Source organism: Leptonychotes weddellii, chromosome X (assembly GCF_054177405.1).
Source record: "Leptonychotes weddellii isolate Sample4059 chromosome X, ASM5417740v2, whole genome shotgun sequence".
NCBI classification, from domain to species: Eukaryota; Metazoa; Chordata; class Mammalia; order Carnivora; family Phocidae; genus Leptonychotes; species Leptonychotes weddellii.
This window is the reverse complement of record NC_138385.1, coordinates 13,922,154-13,945,741: the sequence shown is the minus strand read 5'-3', so window position 1 is coordinate 13,945,741 and position 23,588 is coordinate 13,922,154. Positions and strand designations below refer to the sequence as shown.

General features: G+C 44.7%; 1 non-coding gene across 1 annotated transcript; it reads right to left on the bottom strand.

Moving 5' to 3' along the window:
* Positions 1-13,274: 13,274 nt before the first annotated feature.
* On the bottom strand, positions 13,275-20,028 carry LOC115943593 (uncharacterized). The gene is made up of 3 exons (XR_014141475.1): positions 19,890-20,028; positions 14,401-14,513; positions 13,275-13,636 (listed from the first exon to the last, which is right to left on the bottom strand). It is a non-coding gene; the product is annotated as an uncharacterized LOC115943593 (transcript).
* Positions 20,029-23,588: the final 3,560 nt, after the last annotated feature.

Below are 23,588 nucleotides of genomic sequence, written 5' to 3'. Positions count from 1 at the left end.
ACCAACCTCCCAACTCCACTGTAGTGAGGTTTCCCTTTACTGATTTTCACACCTTCAAACTGTTACCAATAATGTTCCTATATAATATTTTTAAATGACTCAGAAACTTTCGGGGCGCCTGGGTGGCTCAGATGGTTGGGCGTCTGCCTTCGGCTCAGGTCATGATCCCGGCGTCCTGGGATCGAGTCCCGCATCAGGCTCCCAGCTCCTTGGGAGCCTGCTTCTCCCTCTGCCTCTCTCTCTCTCTGTCCCTCATGAATAAATAAATAAAATCTTAAAAAAAAAAAAAAAAAAAAGAAAGTAAATGACTCAGAAACTTTCAATGACGCGTTACTGCCTAAAGAATCAAGTCCAGGTTGCTAAACACTCAATGATCTGACCTCAACCCACCTTTTTAGTCTCCTGTCTCACTGGGCAGGCTTCTTAAGTACAGGCGGACAACTGTGAGACCGTCACAGCTCAGCCAATGGGAAGCCACCATACTTCCAACTCCCAGTTTACTCCAATGGGCTTCTTGTTTACAACTGCCCCCCTCCTCTTTAAGAGCCTTCCTCTCCTTTGTTCTCTAGACTTGCCTATGGTTTTCCGGCAGCTGACTTGTTCCAGATTGCAATTGTCTGCTATTCTTTTTTTTTTTTTTTTCAAAGATTTTATTTATTTATTTGAGAGAGAGAGAATGAGAGAGAGCACATGAGAGGGGGGAGGGTCAGAGGGAGAAGCAGACTCCCCGCCGAGCAGGGAGCCCGATGCGGGACTCGATCCTGGGACTCCAGGATCATGACCTGAGCCGAAGGCAGTCGCTTAACCGACTGAGCCACCCAGGCGCCCCATGTCTGCTATTCTTGAATAAACCCATTTTTGCCAGTAAAGTAATTGGCAGTTTTATTTTTAAGGTTAACAAAGGATGTCTTAGAGGCAAAGAGAAACTGTTATGGGCTAGCTTTCTATGAAGAAATCCAAGTTTCCCAAGTATCCCAGTTTGGAGCCTATCAGAATGGTCCAGATGAAAGATGATGAGGGCCCAAATTAGGCTGATGACTGTGTGAAAAGAAAGAAGAGCACAGCTCAGTTTCAAGGTTTAATTTTTCGATTTTTTTTGACAAGCCTTAGCAATTTATTAGATGTGAAGTTTGAGAAGGAAGTAGGTAAAGACTTAGAAATCAGTTATGGGCCTCACTGGCTAAAACAGTAGAAATTTTGTTAACTGAAGTAGGGCATAGAAAAGGAGAAATGATTTTTGAATATAAGGTAATGGATTAAGTTTTGGACAGACAAGGTGTTTGAGAGACATCAGTGAGGCAATATTTACCAAGCAGTTAAACAAAAGTTATTATTTACAGAGGGTTTACTATGTGTCAATACTTTCCTAAGCCCTTGACATGCATTGCATTGCTTAAAACTTATGTTAACTTTATGAGAAAGGTTTTCTTAACATCTCTCTCTTAGAGATCAAGAAAATGAGCCTCAGAAAAGTTAAGTAACTTTCTCTAAGCCACATACTTCATAGTAACTGAACCAAGGTTGAAACTGAAGCAATCTTACTGTATGGCCCACCCTATTGGCTACCACCCTGTATTAGTTCCCTAATATGTAAGATTTGGAGCTTGGGAGAGAAATCAGGGCTAACAAAGTACATTTGGAAGTTTATTCCAGAAGCCTTTATTGAACTCCTGCCAAGCTCCAAGTACAGTGCTCTGTGTTTCAAGCACACAAAAGCCATTGGCATGGTCCTAAAAGTGAAAATTAAAATAATGGATTTGAATTAAGGAGTGTGAGCAATAGGAAGAGAAGAAGCTAAAGAGTCCTGGGGTGGGCGCATGAGTAGACAACACTCAAGAAGAGGAAAAATAGGGGCTCCTGGGTGGCTCAGTTGGTTAAGCAACTGACTCTTGGTTACTGCTCAGGTCATAATCCCGGGGTCCTGAGGTTGAGCCCTGAGTCAGACTCCGCACTCAGCTCAGAGTCGGCTTGTCCCTCTCCCTCTGCCCCTCCTTCTGCTTCCCCCCATCTCTCTCTTAAAATAAATGAAATTTTTTTAAAAAGATTTTATTTATTTATTTGACAGAGAGAGAGAGACAGTGAGAGCAGGAACACAAGCAGGGGGAGTGGGAGAGGGGGAAGCAGGCTTCCTGCCGAGCAGGGAGCCTAATGTGGGACTCGATCCCAGGACCCTGGGACCATGACCTGGGCCAAAGGCAGACGCTTAACGACTGAGCCACCCAGGCGCCCAGAATAAATGAAATCTTTTTAAAAAGAAACATTATAAAAAAAAGAAGAAGAAGAGGAAAAATAAGTAGTCAGAGAAATTGGAAGAAAACTCGATCCAGGTGGCAAATGAACTAAAGAAAGAGTGGCCAACTCTGTCAAGTGCTCCAGAAAATACTTAAATGAAAGAAGATTGAGAGGAGCTGTTAAGTTTTATAATTTTTGGTGTAATTATCTTCCCAGCCACTGGCCTATCATGACTTTTTAAGAGAATGTGAAGGACAAATGTGAAGATGTACGTAAACCAATATACAGTTGAGCCCTGAGCAACATGGGGGTTAGGGACGGCCACCCCTCTGTTAAGTGGACAATCCGTGTATAACTTTTGGCTCCCCCAAAACTTAACCACAAATAGTTTAGTGTTGACTAACTGATAACATACACAGTCAACACATATTTTGTGTGTTGTATGTATTATATACTGTGTTCTTACAATAAAGTAAGCTTGAGAAAAGAACATGTTATTAAGGAAACCACAAGAAAGAAGATACATTTACAATACTGCACTGTAGTTATTGAAAAAAAAGTCCACATATAAGTGGACCGGCATAGTTCAAACCCAGGTTGTTGAAGGCTCAACTAATACTTCAGCATTTTGAGCCCGAAAAGAAAAACCAGATACAAGAGGACGGCTTAAGGGAGAAGCCGAAATTGAAGAGAAGGTTCTGTCTTCTGCTTTCTGCTTCACAGGTGTTTCCCTGATTCTAGAGCCTGAGGGAAGGGTATTCTATGCAAAATGGAAGCACTTTGTTCTTACAAAATCAGAACTGATGGGTAGATGATTAGGTAATTGAAAATGCAGATTCAAATGCAAAATCACATAGATAATGATACCTGCATACATTAAGCCTCGTATTTTAATGTGAAACCTGTAAATATTCATTTCCTTACCAACTTTTTGCTATGCAACCAAGGCCTTTTCTTTGCATAAAGGCCTGCCAGTTGCATTTCCTCATCAATCTTCCCTATCACCACATTCATGTACAGCCTCTGCCCGCCCGTTCCAGTAGGGTCTCTTTATTTTTTTTTTTAATTTTTGGAAAGATTTAATTTTTATGTAATCTCTACACCGTGGGGCCTGACTCGCGACCCTGAGACCCAGAGTCTCATGCTCTACCGACTGAGCCAGCCGGGTGCCCCGGTTTGGGTCTCTTTAAAGAGAAGCGGACCTGAGAGTCCCCTGTGAAGCAGCTCAAATACAGAGACCTTCCTGATTTTTTTTAGGATCCTTTTTTTTTAAGATTTTATTTATTTATTTGACACAGAGAGAGACAGCGAGAGAGGGAACACAAGCAGGGGGAGTGGGAGAGGGAGAAGCAGGCTTCCCGCTGAGCAGGGAGCCTGATGTGGGGGCTCGATCCCAGGACCCTGGGATCATGACCTGAGCCGAAGGCAGATGCTTAACGACTGCGCCACCCAGGCGCCCCTTTAGGATCTTTTCAATCTTTTGCCATTTTCTTTGTTATAATAATTCAATGATTTTAGATAATGAATTTCCAAAGACTTTCTTTAGTTTAGATAATGAATTTCCAAAGACTTTCTTTTGTTATTATTTTTTTTTTATTTCAATTCCAGCATAAACAGACTTTCCAAAAGCCTTCAATCTAGTCTTCATAAAAGGATCAACTCTCTTTTCACATCAATGTTTCACCTGTTTATACACTGACTCAAGCCTCTACCAGGCCTCCAGGCAAGGAACTGGGGAAAGGGGTCCATGGTAGCAGAGTAGGGGGCCCTGAGAAGAAAAAACTGTCCTGCCTTTAGGACTACAGGGTGAAAAGAGGGACGTTTCCCTGCCTGGGCCAAACGTGGACTCTTGAGTGAAAGCCCTACGGGTCTTTTGGGAAAGGACCCCACCCAAGAGAACTGCCGGGAGCAGAAAAAGCTTAGTAAAAGAGGCAGGGAGTGGGGGTGTGTCTTATGGGAAGAACGGAGGGGAGGTGTTGCCCAGGTTCCACGCTGAAGGAGTGCCCATCAGATGTTCCTAGTGGAAGAATCTCAAGGAAATCCATGAAACGCGTCCCACAAAGGAAAGAATCAACTCTCGACAGCCATATCCAGACCAGATAGTATAAGGCCAAGTCATGACACTACTCTTCAGATAAGACTCTCCCATCCTCAACATTCACCCTTCCTTCATTCCACCTTGACCCTGGAGATGTGTGACCCCATTCAGCAAGCACAGGTATAAAGAAAAAGATTCCATGGTAGGAAAACAGAAACCAACCACGTCTCCACTTTGCTACTAGAGAGTTTCCAACTTAAGTATGTCTGAACTGGGACAGAAACATGACGAAATTTTATATACAGTGAAGGAAAGAAAAATTCTTTTCTACCCTCCAGACGTGCCCGCTGGATTAAGAATTAAATTTAGGAGTGCCTGGCTGGCTCAGTCAAAAGAGCATGTGACTCTTGATCTCAGGGTTGTGAGTTCAAGCCCCACGTCTGGTGTAGAGATTACTTAAATAAATAAAACTTTTTTTTTTTTTATTTGCCAGAGAGAGAGAGAGAGAGCACAAGCACGGGAAGGGGCAGACAGAGGGAAAAGCAGGCTCCCCGCTGAGCAAGGAGCCCGATGCGGGACTCCATCCCAGGACCCTGGGATCATGACCTGAGCTGAAGACAGACACTTAACGACTGAGCCACCCAGGTGTCCCAAATAAATAAAACTTAAAAAAAAAGAATTAAATTTGTATGAGACAGATTAACAAAGAAAAAAACCAAAGTTTTATTATGTGCACACGGAGGCCCAATATTGAAATTGAGACCACAAAAAATGCTCAAGGCAGGCAGTTTTCCTTTTAGACAAGGAAATAATAAATCTGTGAGGAACTGACAGGACAAAAGGAACTTAACTTTGGGAGCTTCAACTAGTAAGGAATTCTAAGCAGAATTTGGGCCAGGGTTGTACATTAGTACAAAGTAACAAGGGTTACTACAGTCTTCTCTGCTCTGAATTTCCCACCTCTGGCGATAAGGATGTCTCTTTACCTCTTGGTCCAGGAAGGGCACCTTTCACATGGGAAATTTATTTCTTGCTTTTAGGGGGACACAGGAGGTTCTGGGTGTCCTTTCATAGGCTGTTTCTTAAGCAACTTTTGTTTTAAATAATATGCCAAAGTGGCACATTTTGGGGAAGCCCACCTTTGGCCCCTACAATAGTTTGGGATTTTGACTGTTAAAAGAGACTGGATATTTTATTTTATTTTTTTCTTAAAGATTTTATTTATTTATTTGACAGAGACAGCGACAGCAGGAACACAAGTAGGGGGAGTGGGAGAGGGAGAAGCAGGCTTCCTGCCGAGCAGGGAGCCCAATGTGGGACTCGATCCCAGGACCCTGGGATCATGACCTGAGCCGAAGGCAGACGCTTAACGACTGAGCCACCCAGGCGCCCTGGATATTTTATTTTATTTTAAAGATTTTATTTATTTGTCAGAGAGAGAAAGAGAGAGCAGAAGCAGAGGGAACAGCAGGCAGAGGAAGAGGGAAAACCGGATGCGGGACTCGATCCCAGGACCTCAGGATCATGATCTGAGCTGAAGGCAGCCACTTAACTAACTGAGCCACCCTGGTGTCCCAATAGTTCTTTTTTCTCTTTAAGATTTTATTTATTTATTTGAGAGAGAGACAGAGAGAGACAGAGAGCATGAGTGGAGAGAGGGGCAGAGGGAGAGGGAGAAGCAGGCTCCCCGCTGAGCAGGGAGGCCAATGCAGGACTCGATCCCAGGACCCTGAGATCATGTCCTGAGTTGAAGGCAGACGCTTAACTGACTGAGCCACCCAGGCGCCCTGAGATTGGACATTTTAATTACTGAAATTATCTTATTTTTATGATAAATAGCTACCTTAGAACTTTTAACTATCTAAAAGTTTTCAAAATAATAATAGTAATCATCATCATCACCTAAGGAGTGGAGACCCAGTTTGGATCCACAGAAGGTTTAAGGAAATTTGGAGGTGAAGTGCAGGAGGGGAGAATTAAGTTCTCTGGTTGTCCCCTATATAGTTATCCTATTCTCATGCAAAATTTACAAATAGTGATCAAAAAAGTGTTTTAACTTCGAGAGTATGTTGATTATAAACTGAATGTTACTTTTGCTCTTTTATCTTTTGTACTATAACCATTATTAACCTTAAAAATAAAAATGACAGTTACTCTACCAGCAAAAATAGGCTTATTCAGGAATAGCAGCGAACTTCAACCTGGGACAAGCAAGCTATGGCAAGACCATAGGCAAGCCTAGAGGTAGTAGGACTAGAAGGCTCTTTTGTCGAGGGAAGGGGGGCAGTGGGGAGGGCTGTTGTAAACAAGAAGCCCATTGGAGTAAACTGGGAGTTCCAAGTATAGTGGCTTCTCATTGGCTGAGCTGTGACCGTCTCTCATTGGCTGGGCTGTTGCCGGGGGGAGAGGAAGCTTTCCTTCCTCCCGCTGGGGTAGTAAAGCGGTATCCACCTGCAAGGTCCTTCTCTTCGTGCTGGGTTCTGCAATTGACTCTGAGTGGTAGGGAGGGAGAGCTGCCCCTGCCCAACCTCCCAACTCCACTGTAGTGAGGTTTCCCTTTACTGATTTTCACATCATGCTTCAGGATGTAGTATAGTCATTTAAATAGTATAGTCATTTAAATGTAAACAACGGGGCGCCTGGGTGGCTCATTTGGTTGAGCCTCATACTCGGTTTTGGCTCAGGTCCTGATCTCATGGTTTCTCAGTTCAAGCCCCCTATTGGGCTCCATGCTCAGCAGGAGTCAGCTTGGATATTCTCTCTCCCTCTGACCCTTCCCCTGCTCTCTCTTTCTCCCTCACTCTAAAATAAATAAACCTAGTTTTAGGGGCGCTTGGGTGGCTCAGTCGTTAGGCATCTGCCTTCGGCTCAGGTCATGATCCCAGGGTCCTGGGATCAGCCCCGCATCGGGTTCCCTGCTCCGCGGGAAGCCTGCTTCTCCCTCTCCCACTCCCCCTGCTTGTGTTCCCTCTATCGCTGTTTCTCTCTCTGTCAAATAAATAAATAAATAAAATCTTTAAAAAAACAACAACAACAACCTAGTTTTAAAAAATGTAAACATTGGGGGGCGCCTGGGTGGCTCAGTCGTTAAGCGTCTGCCTTCGGCTCAGGTCATGATCCCAGGGTCCTGGGATCGAGCCCCGCATCGGGCTCCCTGCTCCGCGGGGAGCCTGCTTTTCCCTCTGCCTCTGTCTCTCTCTGTGTCTTTCATGAATAAATAAAGAAAAAAAAAATGTAAACATTAAGGGGGATCCTGGCTGGCTCATCAGTGGAGCGTATGACTCTTGATCTCAGGGTTGCAAGTTGAAGCCCCATGTTGGATGTACAGCTTACTTAAAAAATAAAATAAAATCTTGGGGCACCTGGGTGGCTCAGTCGGTTAAGCATCTGCCTTCAGCTCAGGTCATGATCCCAGAGTCCTGGGATGGATGGAGCCCCGCATTGGGCTCCCTGTTCAGCTGGGGGGCGGGGTCTGCTTCCTCTCCCTCTGCCCCCTCCTCCCTGCTTGTGTTCTCTCTCTCTGACAAATAAATAAAACCTAAAAAAAACCCTCTGAATAAAATAAAATAAAATCTTAAAAAAAATAAACATTGATTTGATATAATTCATGCATGGTTTTCCTTTTTGAGTGATTTCTCTTCTTGTACTACCCTCTGAATGGCTTCCTCTCCCAATATCAGGGATTGGAAATAGAGGTTTTACTCTAGTTTTAGCTTTTTTCCTATCTCCTATGTATTATAATATCTTTATTCATATATAATCATCACAAGGTACTTACAAAGGCCTTGAGGAGAGTACAGACATGCATAAACAGAAAGAAACATAATGCCCGACCTAACTGTAAAATCTGTTGCGCCCCTCAGCACTCCCTGGTTTGCCTAGAGCTTAAGTGGATGCTCATTGTGTTCACACTTTTATGCCTGATTCTGTCTTTGTGTGCGGTTAAAGCTGCGAGAACTGTGTCCTTTGAATAAAACAATATCAGAGGGTCCCCGTTTGTGCCATTTGAATCCCTAACAAAGATTCATTTATTTTTTTTTGAAAGCTTATTACCACCTGGCTGACGGTTCGTGAAATTTGTCCAAAATAAAAGCGGAAAGCAAGACTGTAAAGCAGTATATGGAAACCTCAACAAATTCATCTGTGCAGACAAATCTGCTCTCGCACCAAGCATTGTATGTAGAATGAAAACTTAACATGGCTTGCATATATACGGACCTTTTTTTACATTGTGTAGATGCTGTCATAATTAATAAAACAATTTTATTTTATTTTTTTAAGATTTTATTTATTTATTTGACGGGGTGGGGAGAGAGGGAGAGCAGGGGAAGCAACAGGCAGAAGGAGAGGGAGCCCAACGTGGGACTCGATCCAAGGACCCCGGAATCATGACCTGAGCCTAAAGCAGAAGCCTAACAACTGGGCCACACAGGCGCCCCAAAATAAAATAATTTTTAAAAATATTTTATTTATTTATTTGACGGAGAGAGAGAGAAGGAGCACAAGCAGGGGGAGAAGCAGAGGGAGAATCGGGACCCCGGGATCATGACCTGAGCCAAAGGCAGACGCTTAAACAACTGAGCCACCCAGGCGCCCCAAATAAAACCATTTAAAAACAACAAAAACAGAAGTCACCTGTGACATCTGGGGACAGACGCAACTGATCTTTCAATTGAGGGTACTATTGCTAAACTAAAGATGATATTGTAGAAGTAAAGGGTTTATAATCATAATTTGGTTTTGACAGAGCAGAATATGCAAAGAAACGCAGACTTGCAGCTTGCATTAAGCATCTAAGTATATCCTTACCTTGTTCATACACTTGATTTGAAGGAGTCGTGACCAGGTGTGCTCTCCCCACATACACAGCATCTGCAGGCTGTCTTGGGTGAGCGCTGAAGGGGCACAAGCAAGCTGCACTGAGATCTTCTAACTGCCCTCCATGAATGCTCAGAAATGCTCTCGTGCCGGGGCGTCTGGGTGGCTCAGTCGTTAAGCGTCTGCCTTCGGCTCAGGTCATGATCCCAGGGTCCTGGGATCGAGCCCCGAGTTGGGCTCCCCGCTCTGCGAGAGTCTGCTTCTCTCTCCCACTCCCCCTGCTTGTGTTCTCTCTCTGGCTCTCTCTCTGTCAAATAAATAAATAAATAAATCTTAAAAAAAAAAAAAAAAAAAAAATGCTCTTGTGCCAGGATTTGTAGGCTTCTTCATGTTGCCTTACACGGGTTCACTCACTGACACTATTTCTGAGGTGGGTATAACAATCGACATGTCAATGAACTGTTCATATACTTTGAATATTATTAAAACTGTTACTTGAGTCCATCCTTGATGTTAAAATACAAATCAGACACTTGGATGTATGCATTCACTTCCCCAGTACACAGTCACTGTATTCCCATTGTGTGGAATACACTTTGCCTCCATGTCCCACCATGAAACTCCTACCTGTATTTTAAGGTCCTTTCTTTCGTTTTCCTTAATAAACATCTTTGGCATCTTTCTCAGTCTTTCTGTAAACACAGTGGAAGAGAACACAGTGGAAGGGTCATAGGAGTTGAGATGTTTAGAAGATGGATTTAGAAAAGAGAATATATAGAGTCCTATGATGATGGGCCAGGGGCTGGTGTGGTCCCAAAATTCCCGGGCTTTGTGTGGCGATTGATGTGAAGGTCTCAAGATAGACTGGTGGTGAGGCAGGGAGTGTTGGGTGTAAGGCAAAGGTGGGAGTACTTGTTAGGAACACACGGGGTTCTTGGGTGTCCTCCTCACTATCTTGGGGCAGAGCAGACCTCTGCAAGTCAGTCTTGGGGGGCTCCTACTTCAGCTTCCCCTCAGCTCTCAGGAATGGGTTGACAAGGGATTTGAAGAAGTGAGCCCGGTGAGAACAAGAACTGTGCCTTTTCAGGCGCCTGGGTGGCTCAGTCGTTGGGTGTCTGCCTTCGGCTCAGGTCATGATCCCAGGGTCCTGGGATCGAGACCCGCATCGGGCTCCTGCTTGTTGGGAAGCCTGCTTCCCCCTCTGCCACTCCCCCTGCTTGTGTTCCCTCTCTCGCTGTGTCTCTCTCTGTCAAATAAATAAATAAATAAAATCTTTAAAAAAAAAAAAACACCTGTGCCTTTTCATCTTTTTCACCAGCATTAGCTGAGCATGTAACAATATTACTTTAAAAAGTTAACAAATGAGGGGCACCTGGGTGGCTCAGTCGTTAAGCGTCTGCCTTCAGCTCAGGTCATGATCCTGGGTCCTAGGATCAAGTCCCAGGGTCCTGGGTCCCTGCTCAGCGGGGAGTCTGCTTCTCCCTCTACCCCTCCCCTCTGCTCATGCTCTCTCGCTGTCAAATAAACAAATAAAATCTTAAAAAAAAAAGCGACAGGACTCCCTAACCTTGACCATGCTTTTGAGGATTAAATGAGATAGTGGATGTTAAGTTGCTAATCCAATGTTGTGAGGATACTGGGCAGTCAAAATTCATGACCATTTTGCTCTCCATCCTCCCCGAGAGCAGAGCCCCAGTACCATTCTCATAGCAAATAGCATTTTTGGAGCCTTCGTCTACTTTCTGGTTGATGTAGTGTAAATAGTGCTCTTAGATACTATAGGAAGGCAATACGATGTATGGAGCTTGGAACTAATGAACCCTTACTTCCCTAATCGATATTCTGGTTAAGCCTCTATTTCACATTTAGGCTTGCCTTTGGCCTGAAATAGATGGGATTTTTACAGGCAACAGTGGAATTGTAAAGAATATAGAGAGGAAATTCATGAAAAGAGTGAACAGTACCAACAAGAATAAAGCACAAGGAAAGCAGAAGGCACATTTCAAGAGCAGTTCATGTCCCCTTTGGATGAAGTTAGCTGGTCCTAGTCACTAGGACGTGGAATATAGTGAGTCCAAGGTGTAGTTCCAGACATGGATGAACAAGAGTCTTATGACACTTGAGTTTGGGCTCAAGATAGATTGCAGTAGGCGAATGGTTACACATTTTAAAAACTTAAGCAGCACACCTGTGTGGTGAATGGCAATTTGAAATTGAGATCGCAAGCGGCATCTGATGCCATGAGTGACTAACTGGATGCAGTTGGTTGTCAGTGTTTGTCGGGCTTCAGAACCACTTGAAGAGCTGACTTTAAAATGTGTATGTGACTCTATCAAAAAGGTGAAATGAGCGTCTGCCTTCGGCTCAGGTCATGATCCCAGGGTCCTGGGATCGAGCCCCGCATCGGGCTCCCTGCTCAGCGGGGAGCCTGCTTCTCCCTCTCCCACTCCCCCTGCTTGTGCTCTCTCTCTCGCTCTCAAATATATAAATAAAATCTTTTTTTTTAAAAAGGTGAAATGTGCAATCCGATGTTTCTTCCTGACAGTGTGTTTTCAAGAGGGAGTGAAAATGTACTAAAATTAAGATTGTGGTAGTGTTTGCATACCATGGCAGATAAACTAAAAACCATCGACTCAAATACTTCAAATGGGTGAATTGTATGTTATGTGAATTGCCTCTCAATAGAGCTGTTTACACTAATACACACATAGGTCAGATTTGGCACAAGGGCTGTAGCTGGCCGATGCTGCTCAGGAGGACTGTCTTAGTTCCTTTCCTTCACTGCACCGATCCCTAAGTGAGCTGGGGTCAGGGGGGGACTTGAACATCAGCCCATCCACTACTCGCTCCCAGCACACCAGTTGGCAAGCTCTACCGTAGAACACCAGGGCCTGGAAACATGAGGTGCCAGGTCCCTGGGTTTTCATGCGGTTTATTAAAACCTTGTTGCTGGGGTGCCTGGGTGGCTCAGTCGGTTAAGCGACTGCCTTCGGCTCAGGTCATGATCCTGGAGTCCCGGGATCGAGTCCCGCGTCGGGCTCCCTGCTCGGCAGGGAGTCTGCTCCTCCCTCTGACCCTCCCCCCTCTCATGTGCTCTCTGTCTCTCTCATTCTCTCTGTCTCAAATAAATAAAATAAATAAATAAATAAATAAAAATAAAACCTTGTTGCTACCACAGCCCAGACGGGTACTTCCTGCTCCCTGGTCCTGGTGCCATGACATCATCCGTTCAGGGAGGCCAGGGTGATGCCCTGATGGGGGCGAGATAGATGGCCAAGGAGCATGGTGAGCCCCTGTCCGTCTCAAGGACACGCTCCCCCACATGAACCCTGTGCCACGCTGGGCTTCTCGCTGGTTCCCATGGGGGTGCTACTGTTTAGCAGGATGACTTTCGTGGGGACCCGGAGCCGACATTGCTCCCCCTTGCCCCGTCCCGCCCCGGGACTCCATGGGCTCAGGAAGCCAGGTGGGCATGAACACAAGGCAAGTTCCCTCAGGGCGGAGGATTTGGGCCTTCGCGTTCAAGGCTATAACCCCAGGAGCCGGCACATAGAAGGCAATCACTAGTTCTAGAGGGAATCAATGAGTGAATACCTAAAATCTAGAAGATACTGACTCCACCTACTGACCATAATGTGGGGGAACTAACTAACCACTACGGGGCTGGCTGATCTCATCGACCTGTAATGCAAACTCAGATTAAAAAAAAACAAACAACTTATGGTGCACATTGTGTTTTAAAAATAAAGGTTCTTAGGGGCGCCTGGGTGGCTCAGTGGGTTAAGCGTCTGCCTTCGGCTCAGGTTGTGATCCCGGGGTCCTGGGATCGAGCCCTGAGTCGGGCTCCCTGCTCAGTGGGAAGCCTGCTTCTCCCTCTCCCTCTGCCCCTCTCCCACCTGCCCGCTAGTGCTCTCTCGCTCACTCTCTCAAATAAATCTGACTTCAGCTCCGATCATCTCAGGGTTGTGGGATCGAACTCTGCATCAGGCTCTGTGCTTAGCAGGGAGTCTACTTATCCCTCTCCATCCCTCCCCCCACCCCGCTCATGTTCTCTCTCTCTCTGTCAAATAAATAAATAAAGTCTTTAAAAAAAAAACAGATCCACTAAAAAGAGAAAATCAAATATAAGATTATTACAAAGGATTAAGATGAAAATGTCTTTAATCAATAATGGAAAATGCTGGCCACTCTCCAGAAGGTACACTCCATTTAGCCAACCTACACGGAACTTGAAAGGTTGTGCTTGAATTAACTGTTGAGGCTTACTAAGCTGTTTTTCACAAAACGCATTCAAACCAGGCCCTTTGCTGACAAGAGAAGAAAAGCGGCACAGGGCATACAAATGCTGTTTTCTTATTACCACCTTTTCACTAGAGTCATAGAAATCGCTCTCCAAATGTAGCAGGACTGAATGCTCTCCACCACGACAGCGTTAACAACGTCAGATATCCGAGGTGTGTATCCATCAGGCAGTTTCAGAGATTCCAAGGTGAAAAAAATGCTATCATCTATCACCCCATTTCTTCCATGTAGGCTAGTAATGAAGACCTGTAATTACAGATAATAGAAATGTTGATGTAAAAGCAGGGTCCGCTGTAACCCGGCCTGCACCTCCTCGCTCTCGCTTTACTCTGTAGGTCGCTCCATTCCCACCCCGGCCGCCATGTTTGAAACACAGGGAGCGCTCTGCACAATGACCCATGGCGACCCCTACCTCACAGACGCTAAGTCAGAAGCCCTGCAGACCTGGCCCTGGTTGAGGATTAGAAACTCTGCACTAAACACACCACACAATGTCCATTAACCCCTCTGGCAATGGTTGAGGGAGTGAAAGGGGTAGAGCGAGAAAGGAATGTGGTGGCCAACAAAAAGCCATTTCTCCACTTCCTGGGTCACATCCCAAGCGCCATCTGTCCCTTTGTGCAGACCGACTTTCCCATTTATTTCCAGTGTCCGTTCCCCAAGTCACACCCAGCACTTACTGCAGGCTCTGGTCCCCCCCGCCCCACCATGCCATTCATTCTTCCCCCACAATTCCCTCAACACGATTTATTGTCTGTTCTGGTTGCTCTCGGGGCATTTTAATACCTCCCAAGTAGACTACCTAATTGAGATCTTAATTATATGTGTGTTGTATATTATTCTCAGGTTATGTCCGTTTAGAAGCACGGCCTGTTCAATAAGGAAAGAGACTCCTCTTTGGCAAAGAATGGTTTTGCCAACACACCCCGTGGAATCCCGAGCAGCAGCAAGGGTCATTAGAGGAAGGAGAAGCAGAACCAAATAACAAGAGCTACACACAGACAGACTACCTCATGCACATGCTTATGTCTCAGAGGCTTCACCGAGAGGGCCTTTCTGCTCAACGTGTCCGACTGGGTGCAAAACTCAACTTCTACTCGGTCCCCCTGGTAAGGCTCGAAACCTAAAACAGCCACGGAGAGAAACTGAGCTGGAATGATCTCTTAGTCTTGGTAATGTTCAGTTTCACAGTTACTTTGACGTTGTAAGACCCTAAAATAATTTCTGTTACATCGAAAGTATATTTTGAACCTTTTAAAACAGGTAACCTGGAAGTCTTCCTGTCAGAAAGGACGTTTGTAATCCTCTAGGCATTGATTCTCTCACTGGTTTCCCAAAGTCTGTTGGGGAAAAGCCTCAACTGGGCCTCACAGGCCAAGCTCTTTGAGAGCAGCACGGGATTCCTTAAACCATTGGTCATGTTCACAAGTCCCTCCGGAGACACAGGGAAGTACATAAGTCGGGGCACACTGGGTTCAAAACTTGATGCTGCCGCTTACTCAGCTTGCAACCTTGGGCAAGTTACTTACCCTCTATGTGCCTTGATTTCTTCATCTATAAAATGAGAGCATAATTGTAGGACTTACCACAGAGAGTTGAAGGGAGAATTAATCAGTACCTATAAAACTCATAGAACAGTGCCTGGCACATAGTCAGCCCCAAATACACACCACAGCCTAAAAATGGCAAGATTCTGCCAGGCTATCAAGTTGGGAGGATCGCTGGGAAATGTGAGATACTCTAGGTTATGTTTACGTGAAACATTTATAGGAAAACTCAACTCCAATGTCTTGTCATGCAGTGTAGAGATTAGTCTGAATGTTCTTGCTATAGTATAAACCTAATAACTATTTATTTGTTTAATGATTTGGTAACTCCTTTTTTAGTTTTCAATAAACCCCTTTGGCAGCAATGAGCAAAAGAACAGATGCATGTTTAGGGAAAATGAGTAATGAATTAATTTTCCAAGAAAGCTGATGCATACGTGAATTATGTAATTCATCTGGGCTGTGGATTGAATGTGTCCCCCTAAAATTCGTATGTCAAAGCCCTGACCTCCAGGGTGACTGTATTTGGAGATGGGGCCTCTAAGGAAGTAACTAAGATTAAATGAGCTCCTAAGGAGGGGTACCTGGCTGGCCCAGTCAATAGAACCTGTGACTCTTGATCCTGGGGTCATGAGTTCAAGTCCCATGTTGGGTGTAGAGATAAATAAAAAAAATAAATAAATGAGTTCATAAGGAAGGGACCAATCTGATAGGATTAGTGTCCTTGTAAGAAGGGACACTGAGAGCTTTGTACTTGGTAGACTCCCTACCCCTGACCTGAGGCTGAACGCTCAATTCCATTTTAGCATCCTTCACCTAAATGGTTAAGATTTATTGTTTATTCACATAAAAAACACAATCTTGGACCCATTATTGATGTTTTAACCATCTCCCACAAGCAAACACTCATGGACCTAAACTCTCACATTTTGCCTGCAAAATGGGGCTGATCACCACCATCCTGTGAAGCAGGTCAAAACAAAGGGGATCTTGGGCCCCGAAGCACCCATTTGAGCACATCCACCGACCTATAAACACTTTCACGCCGTGCACAGAATCACACACACGCTCACCCACTCCCTCTCCCATGCTCCTGTCCCACGTGGTCTCCAAATATTCACTTCCCACTCCTTCCTCAACCTACTTATAGTCGTTTCTGTCACTATCCCATCCTATTAGAACTGACTGCATCAAGGTTACCTCAGAAGGTTCTCGATAGGATTAAATCTAGTGTAAATTATGCACTTCAGGGTCGCCTGGGGGGCTCAGTCGGTGAAGAGGCTGCCTTCGGCTCAGGTCATGATCCCAGGGCCCTGCAATCGAGCCCCACGTCGGGCTCCCTGCTCGGCGGGAAGCCTGCTTCTCCCTCAGCCTCTGCCTCTCCCCCTGCTTGTGCTCTCCCTCTATCTCTATCAAATAAATAAATAAAATCTTAAAAAAAAACTATGCCCTTCACACAGGACCAGACTGTACCCCATCTGGATCCTACTGGCACTTAGAACCCCATCTCCTATCATCCCTCATTCAGGTCAAACCTCACATACTCACCACACTACCCTGTCCTCCCTTCAGTTCCCACGACAGGCCACGATTTTCCCACCTTAGGACTTTTACAGCGACTCTTCCCTGATTTAGAATATATTCCCCGGCTAACTCCTTCTTCTCCTTCAGGTCCAAGGCTCTTCCTTAGCGAGGCTTTCCCTAATCTGCTCTCAATAGCAAACCCCACCCCATCCCACTCCCAGTAGTACTATCACAGCTCCTGGAGAGTAGAACAATCTGGAACTCTCTTTTGGCAGGGGGCGGGGGCACACTTACTGGTTACCCATCTGAGATCTATCTCATTAGAATGCAAATATTAGGAAAAAACAGTACCTGGAACAGAGCCAGGCACTCAAATATTCTGTTGCATGAACATCAGCAAGAATATACGCTGACTCCCCGTTGCGTGGAACAAGAAAATTTAATGCAATTTTCCCGTCTTTTGGATTCACATTATGTTTTTTTTTTAAAGATTTTATTTATTTATTTGAGAGAGAGAATGAGAGAGAGAGAGCACATGAGAGGGGGGAGGGTCAGAGGGAGAAGCAGACTCCCCGCCGAGCAGGGAGCCCGATGCGGGACTCGATCCCGGGACTCCAGGATCATGACCTGAGCCGAAGGCAGTCGCTTAACCGACTGAGCCACCCAGGCGCCCTCGCATTATGTTTTTTAAAAATATTTATTTATTTAAGAGAGAGAGAGATGGGGGGAGGGGCAGAGGGAGGGAATCCCAAGCAGACTTCCCACTGAGGGCAGAGCTGGTGGTGGGGCTCAATCTCAGGACCCATGAGATCATGACCTGAGCCGAACATGAGTTCATGTTCATGTTTCATGAATGAAATCATGAGTTGGACACATAACCGACTGAGCCACCCAGGTGCCCCAATTCCAATTATGTTCTTGGTTTAAGATTTATTTATTTATTTTAGAGAGAGAGAGGGAGTGTGTTTGTGTGGTGGGGTGGGGGGGCAGAGGGAGAGGGAGGGAATCTGAAGCAGACTCCTCAATGAGCGTGGAGCCCAACATGGGCTTGATCTCATGACCCTGCGATCATGACCTGAGCCGAAATCAAGAGCTGGACGTTGGACGCTTAACCGACTGAGCCCCTCCCGTTATGTTTTATAATTATTTTTAAAGATTTTATTTATTTATTTGACAGAGAGAGACACACAGTGAAAGAGGGAACACAAGCAGAGGGAGGGGGAGAGGGAGAAGCAGGCTTCCCGCTGAGCATGGAGCCCGATGCGGGGCTCGATCCTAGGATCCTGGGATCATGACCTGAGCCGAAGGCAGACGCTTAACGACTGAGCCACTCAGGCGCCACCCTTCCCGCTATGTTTTAAATTGGAACTTGTCTTTTGTCATTTTCATTAGGTTTCATAATCAGTTTAACAGCAGCTATTTTAACAATGCTAATTATGACTGATTAGGTGCTCAGGTCTTTTTAATACACTCTCTTTTTCACCCTCGAGAGGTCTATTACTCTGATTCGCTCAATTTATTTTGCAGCAGAAAGTCCCTTCACCTGTGCTTTGGGCCTGGCCTCTCTTTATGCCTCAGGGCCCTGGTTCCATCGGTCCTTCCTGCTCTCTCCTGCACCTTCAATCCCTACCTTTGGCATTACAAACATGTTCAAGTGTTTACCATCTTGAGAAGAATTCTCCTAGCAAGGCTATGGTTGGTGGTGCGTCCCTGTCGGCACGGTTAGAGGGACCAGGAAATTGACTTTGGAGCTTAGCCATCCCAGGGGCCTTTTCTCCTTGAATTGGCTATTTCTAGCTAAACGTGTCTTAAAATCCCAGCTGCCAATAGATAATCATCTTTGGGGACTTCCACGGTCACCAACTACGGTCAAGTCCTGGCTTTTAAAACCCAGAAAAATTCAGTGGAAAGCTGAACTAACTTCCCCCTTTTATATTCAAGCTACATGGTGGCTGGTTGCGCTTAAACAGGTACAAAAGTTTTACTTCTATTCATCTTTCCAAAGCCAGCCTGGCAGAGGCTGGGAAGGTATAGAGTCCAGCTGGGAAACCATCTTACCCAGGTAGCCTTCCCCAAGTCTCCCCATAGTGGGTAGTCATTCTGTCTTCTCTGCTCAGTGGTGTTGTTTTCATCATGTTCTTTTAATGTGCCCACCTCTCCCAATTAGACTATGAGCTCTTTACAGGCAGGGTTTAATAATAAAGTCTTACTTGTCTTGTCTTGCCAATACCTAGCACTCCATCACAAGCTGAGTTAAACTCAAATAGCATAAACAAATTAACAAATTATTGCTGTAGGCGTAAGACAACAAAATGATAGACCTGATAATTACAAGTGGAATTCAACAACAGTACACACACACACACACACACACACACACAGAGAAAGTGCTGGAGGAGGTCATCAAGAGGACGTGACCACCAGTTGACCTATGAGCGGGACCCTGGGGCTCCGAGGCTCCTCACCCCCTGCCCTGTCCTGGGAATATATTCCCACAGCTGGAGGTCGCAGCCTTTAGAGAGTAAGGTGTGGCCGAGACCATCTGGACAATGTATGTGACTGAACCCAATTAAGGCATCTATGTAAACTTTTAACATTCTGGCAGGTGGGTGCAGAGATCTACTCCTTTTGGGTCCCCCCCACAGACAAGCCCTGTATGTAAGTTCCCTTGCTTATTACACCGGCCACCTACCAATCAGGAGTGGCCTACCTCTTTCTTTGGTCTCTCCTTGCCCTCCATGTATGGGGGCCAGTTTGCAAACCAACAGAAAGGTGCAAGGCTATCTCCAAACCTTATTTTAAGGCATTTGAAATATATTTTTTTAAAGAGTATGCCTGTGTGGCGTCTGGGTGGCTCAGTTGGTTGGGCATCCGACTCTTGGTTTCGGCTCAGGTCGTGATCTCGGGGTCCTGGGAACGAGTCCCACATGGGGCTCCGCACTCAGCGGGGAATCTGCTTCGGGATTCTTTCTCTCCCTCTCCCCCACTCCCCACTTGCTCTCCCTCTCAAATAAATAAATCTTTAAAAAAATAAAATAAAAATAAAAAGAATAGCCCTGTATATCTGTAATGTTTTTCAGTTAGATTAGAAATTCAGTGCCTGTATGAATGGAAAAATTACACAAATACTAGCAGCTACATCCAATAAATGAAACGTCAACAAATGATAGCCTGAGTTTTTAAGAACATTATGTATCTGTCCCTTGCTGCACATTATTTTCAATTCCAAAGGCCCACCTCAAGTATCAGAGAGCCTCTGATTGGAGCCAAGGACACTAGAAGTAGTTCCAATCCAAAAATCCTCTTGCCAAATAGCATGTTCTAAATCTGACCCTGGAAATGGTACCTGTAACCATTTCCAGTGCCAATCGATAAAATTAAAAGATAGGTAAAACCTAGTTTTAAATTTTAAAACATGTAAACTGTACCTTTACAAATGACATCTAGGGAGAAGTAAGTTGTGTGATCAATGTAGTTAGCACCTTCCACTACAGAAGAAATACTGCCAAATGAAACTCTAGCGTAGGAGTCTGAGGGTCTATTGCGATGGCAGCTATCACAGAGCGCATCCACCTGTGAGAAAAGGAAACCATTACTGCAAACACAACACAAGTTTAAAAAGCAGAAACATGGGTGCCTGGGTGGCTCAGTCGGTTAAGTGACTGCCTTTGGCTCAGGTCATGATCCCAGGGTCCTGGGATCGAGCCCCAGGTCGGGCTCCCTGCTCCGCGGGAAGCCTGCTTCTCCTTCTCCCACTCCCCCTGCTTGTGTTCCCTCTCTGGCTGTGTCTCTCTCTGTCAAATAAATAAATAAAATCTTAAAAAAAAAAAAGGCAGAAACATGCTCAAGTCATTGTCGTTCCAGAAGTGGTTTAAACAACTATAATAAACAGTGGTGAATAGATTTCACCTGATGAACATATGGGCATGAGACGATGATACAATAATGAATGAGCTTTATATATTTTATTACTTTATTTTTTAGAGCAGTTTAGGAATACTGAGCTGAAATTTCCCATACATTCCTCCCCTCTATCCTCAGTTTGCCCTATTACTAGCACCTTGCATTTGTTGGATTGGTATATCTGTTCAAGTGATGAACCGATATTGATACAGTATCTTCAACTAAAATCCATAGTTTAAATGAAGGTTCACTCTTTGTGTTTTTCTGCCATATATAGTTTTTTAAGATTTTATTTATTTTGGGGCACCTGGGTGGCTCAGAGTCCTGGGATCGAGCCCCGCGTTGGGCTCCCTGCTCAGCAGGGAGCCTGCTTCTCCCTCTGCTCCTCACCTCGCTCACTCTCTCTCGTTCTCTCACACTTTCTCAAATAAATAAATAAATAAATAAAATCTTTAAAAAAAAGATTTTATTTATTTTGAGAGACAGAGAGCAGGGGGAGGGGCAGAGGGAGAGAGAGAGAGAGAATCTTAAGCATGCTCCACGTCCAGCATGGTGCCCGATGCGGGGCTCAATCTCACGACCCTGAGATCATGACCTGAGCCCAAATCAAGAGTCAGATGCTTAACCGACTGAGCCACCTAGGCGTCCCTGTTCTGTCATTTATTTTTAAAATGTGTTGAAAAACGTATTTTGTGTACCAACCAGGTTCAATGCATTGATAGTTCTAGATTCGAAAGTAGAAGATGCCCTGCAGCAAGTCACAATCCGAGGGGAGTAAAAGACAACAATCATTAATTCAGTGCAAGTTGTGACAAATGGTAAAACCAAGTGCAAATGTAGGCTTCTGGGAAATCCCAGTAGGGAGAGAATTTCAGACTGAAAGAATATAGGACAAATTCTTGGAGAGAGTGGGATATGACATGGGCTGTGAGAGAAAAGAATGATTTTTACCTGGCAAATGGAGGTAGGGTTGAGGACAGGGGTAGGGAGATGGCAAGGGAGGAGAGACAACACATCTCAAGTTAGAGGAACAAGGAAGAAAACTGTAAGATTCCAGATCAGTACACCCAGAGGGGCAGAACATGAGATAAAGTTGGGAAAATAACAGGGGTAGAGAGAAGCTCTAAAAAGACAAAGATTTAATTTATCTACAATAAGGAGGCATTCAAAACCTTTATTATTGGAAGTGCAGTGCCTTCATTTTATATTTTGTTTTTCTTTAAAATTTTTTTTTTTTTTTTTTAGAGAGAGAGAGCATGTGCATGGGGGGGGCAGTGCAGAGGAAGAGGAAGAATCTCAAACAGGCTCCACCCTGAGCACAGAGCCCCATGTGGAGGCCGGAGCGGAGCCTCACGCAGGGCTGAATCCCACGACCCTGAGATCATGACCTGAGCCAAAATCAAAAGTTGGCTGCTTAACCCACCGAGCCACCCTGGTGCCCCTTTGCTTTTCCAATTATACAAATAATACATATTCATTATAGAAATAAATATGAAACACAGAAAGAAGCAAAAACAACTACACATAATCCATAAATCTACTACCTATCTAAAGATAAACACTGGCCACATTCTGGTACTTACCCTGCTCCAGATGTTTGCCCTATGCATAAATACCTATGCACTGTTTTAAAGAAAAATTTAATATTACATTATTAATTTATTACCAAATGATTGCAAATATGTCAACAGACTGTTGAAACATTATTTTAATTTTTTAAAAGATTTTATTTATTTAAAAAAAAGATTTTATTTATTTATTTGTCAGAGAGGGTGGGGAGCACAAGCAGGGGGGGAGCAGCAGGCAGGGGGAGAGGCAGACTCCCCACCGAGCAAGGAGCCCAATGCAGGGCTCGATCCCAGGATCCTGGGACAATGACCTGAGCCGAAGGCAGACGCTTAACTGACTGAGCCACCCAGGTGTCCCTGTTGAAACATTTTTTTTTTTAAAGATTTTTATTTACTTGACAGAGAGACAGAGAGAGAGGGGACACAAGTAGGGGGAGTGGCAGAGGGAGAAGCAGACTCCCCGCTGAGCAAGGAGCCCAATGTGGGGTTCAATCAGAGGACCCTGGGTTCATTTTTATTTTTTTCATTTATTTTATTTATTTATTTATTTATTTTATTTTATTTTATTAAGCAGACGCTTAATGACTGAGCCACCCAGGTGCCCCGAAACATTATTTTAAAGGTTCGTAGGGCATCCCATTGAATGGGAGTGCCATATTTATTGACTCAATTCCACATAGTTGAACATTTGGCTTATATCCTAAAACACTGCTACTTGCCTGATTTCTTTCTGTAGGATAACCTCCTAGGAGTGGAATTTCATGTTCAAAAGTTTCTAATGGGAACTTGATCCATGGAAGTGTCAATTCATTTTCATGTGTTGTTTCTTTTTAATAGCCTAATTCACGGCCTATTTCTATTTCTCTATCTATGCATTTCCAGCTGACAATGCCAATCTCATGGTCATTTCCCCCTCATTCATTTTCAGTGAGGAATCAAGCACCAGGCTCCCAACTATGTATCCACCACCACTTCTGTCAATATCCAAATGATGATCTATAAGACCCCCTGACCTCTCTGTTCCCTGACTCTCTACTAACCACCATACCAAGTAAACATGCCTTCTCACAATCTGAAACTATCTATCCACACCTCACAAAAATAACATCAGCATGTTATTTTTTAAATTACACAAATATTTTATGTTCATTAATGCAGAAGTAGTCAACAGATATTTTCTCTGAGCAAATAAAGGCCACTGGATGGGACCTCCTGTATCAACTTCCTGGCACCTATCCTGGCTTTCTCTGCCTTCCCTCCTACAATAACGGAGGGTCAACCAAGCCGCTTATCCAAGGCCGACCCCCCCAACTGGGCACATGGTACTATTCCCTCTTGCCTCTGTGTAGACTTTGCCCCTATATTATTGTTTCTCTTCCCCCTACATTGACAATTTTTCTTTCTAATGAATCAACATACATTCTCTAAACTCTCCTATCTCTTTTTTTCTGATAAGTATCTTTGTGAATTTTATTGAGTTTACCTTAAATTTATGGATCAACTTAAGAACTAAAAGGTTGGGCGCCTGGGTGGCTCAGTTGGTTGGGCGACTGCCTTCGGCTCAGGTCATGATCCTGGAGTCCCGGGATCGAGTCCCGCATCAGGCTACCTGCTCAGCAGGGAGTCTGCTTCTCCCTCTCCCGCTCCCCCCTCTTG